The 2,741-nt window shown below is 50.9% G+C and overlaps 1 pseudogene; it reads right to left on the reverse strand.

Moving 5' to 3' along the window:
- Window positions 1-1,416: 1,416 nt before the first annotated feature.
- Window positions 1,417-2,073, reverse strand: LOC147086904 (histone H1-like; annotated as a pseudogene).
- Between the last annotated feature and the right edge of the window lie 668 nt (window positions 2,074-2,741).

Genomic DNA, 2,741 nt, shown 5'->3' on the forward strand with positions numbered 1-2,741 from the left:
GAGGTAGGGTGGGCGAGGCCATGTAGGGCTTTAAAGGCAAGGATGTAAATTAAAAAATGGTGGCATTGCCGGAACGGGTGTCACTGTAGCTCAGCGAGCACAGGGGTCGTGGTTTACGGGGATCTAGTGTGGGTTAGGTTATGGGCAGCTTTTGATGAGCCCAAGTTATGGAAGGTGGAAGATGGGAAGCCGGCCAGGAGAGAGTTGGTGTTCTCAAGTCTAGAGCTAACAAAGACATCGATGATGGTTTGAGCAGCAGATGAGCTGAGGCAGGGGCATAGTTCCGTGATGTTATGGAGGTGGAAGTGAGTCATCCTGGTGATGGAGTGAATATCTGGTCGGAAGATTATCCCGTGGTAAATACGACACCAAGGTTGCAAACAGCAAACTGCTGATGAGGAGAGGGATGGAGTCGATGGCTTGGCAATGGAGTTTGTGAAGTGTCAATAGCTTCGGTCTTACATATATTTCGCTGGATGGCACCAGAACTGAAAGTTTGCAGCTATCGGGAAAGATTAAACAGGTTGGGACTTTCTGCTATAGAAGAGAGGAGACTTAGATAAGGCCTGATAGAGATCTTGAAATTAGTGAATGGATTGGAAACGGTAGATGAGGAGAGAAAGCGCAGTGTGAGAGAGGCGGGGAGGGGAGGAGACAGACTGAGAGATTAAACAGGGAGAGCGGGAGGGAAGGAGACAACTTCAAGAGTGACAGACACAGCAGAGAGCGGCCTCTGATCTTCCACCACCACCTCCAGCTTTCTGTAACCGCCAATTTCAAACCGTTTATCGACTGTAGAACAGAAACACAGCGCTCCGCACAAACCCTTACAGACTCGGACTTCATATTCAAGGGTTTCCCGAAACCACAATCTTTTAAATAAGGTCCTGTTACAATTAACAATCAGTAATATTCCCGCCTATATACAGTCACTTCGATCACAAGTCGACCAGTCTCCTTCCATGTCAATCTCTGACCTTATTCCATCTCCCCACACTTCACCACACAGACGGGTTCAGCAGTTTACAAACACCTTATTCCAGCTGATTTGGAGAATCTCATGTGATGGGGTTTGAGTTGTGACGCGGGGTGTCTCCGCCAGAGTTACCGTCTCACAGAGACTCTCACCCTGAACCTGTGAACTGAAAATGACCCTGAACTGAGACTGGAGCCGAACACCCCCCAGTTAGAGTGAGGCCCGGCCCGGACATCCCATTCTCTCTGTGGGGGAGGGGTGGGTGCAGCGAATGTCAGCGAGTCACCAGGAAGCCGGGGTTCATTTGAAATTATTTCAATCTGGAATCTGAGCCCGGCCCCTGGACATGGATCATCTGATTCCGCGATCAGCTCTTTTTGGAAAGACGTGGGTGGCTCTGAAACGAGCCTTTGGGTTCAGATGTTTACAAGTTGTCCTTTTTACTTTCTTTTGCTCGCTGCTTTGGGAGACTTTGCTCATTTGGGCTTGGCCTTGGGTTTTTCCAACTTCTTGGCCGCCTACACCATTCCGCCTGTGGCCTTCTTGGGGCTCTTGGGCTTCTTCACTGCCGCCATCTTCCCAGCCGCCGCTTTCGCTGTCTTTTTGGACCTTGGTGCTTTCTTGGTGCTCGTTTTCTTGGCTGTTGGTTTCTTGGCTGGAGATTTCTTGGCTGTTGGTTTCTTGGCTGGAGATTTCTTGGCTGCTGGTTTATTTACTGCAGATTTCTTGGTTGCCGGTTTCTTCACCTTCTTTCCCTCTTTCCGCTGGGATTCCTTCTTAGCGAGCCTGAAGGAACCCGAGGCGCCCGTGCCCTTGGTCTGCTCCAGGGAGCCGTTTTCCACTTTCCTCTTGATACTTAACCTGATCTGGGAACTTAACTTCAGCACATCGACGCCGTTGGCAGCCACAGCCTTCTTTACCGCGGCCAGGGACATCCCCTTGCGATCGCTGCCACTCGCCACAACCTCGAGGACCTGCTCGCCCAACGTGGGACCGGCTGGCTTGGAGCGGGGAGCCGTCTTCTTCTTCTTGCTGGGAGACTTGGTTTGAGCGGCGGCGGCAGGAGGAGCCGTTTCGGCGGCTGCAGTATCAGACATGTCGGCGACTCTGTAGAAAATCTCTCTGACAGTCAGAGCTGGGTCAGAAATGAAACGAGAGGCGGCGACACAGAGCAACTTAAAGGCAGCGAGCGGACGGGGCGGAGACATCCTGCTGCCAGCTCCCGGCCCCTCCAGCCTCTCCGTGTTTCTCTCTCCTCATTAACTCTCCGATTCCAATTAAACTCGGGCACTCCACATTCCCAGACTGGCCTCTTTCTGTCTCAAAGACCGGGATGTTTGCTGTCGCGAAAGTTTCATCAGAATTAAAGGCAGCAATTTCCATTTATAGCCATTTCATTGCTGCACTGATCGCGCTCTCTCACCCCATCGCCGACATGTTCTCTGTTTTTTGACTGAAATTTTAAATCAAATAAAGCTTCACGTTTAATTCCCACTTCAGGGCTGAGCAGGGGGGCATGGCGATCCTATGACAGGGAAATCTTTGAATTTTATAGAAGAGGGTCTCTGAAATCAGGCGATGAGAGCAGACACACAAACACAGTGACATTAGTCTAATCCACCCGCCTCTTTAACACACTCTCGCTGACACAATGTTCACTCTGCTCATTCACAGCACAATCTGTTCCCAGATTTACAGTTCACAGGACAGGTTTTCCTCTCCGCTCGGCCTGTGCTGCCGATTCTCGGGGTTAGTTGGAGTTTCC

This window comes from Somniosus microcephalus, unplaced genomic scaffold (assembly GCF_052327205.1).
Source record: "Somniosus microcephalus isolate GS21.2 unplaced genomic scaffold, FLI_Smic_1.0 unresolved_chr7, whole genome shotgun sequence".
Taxonomy (NCBI): Eukaryota; Metazoa; Chordata; class Chondrichthyes; order Squaliformes; family Somniosidae; genus Somniosus; species Somniosus microcephalus.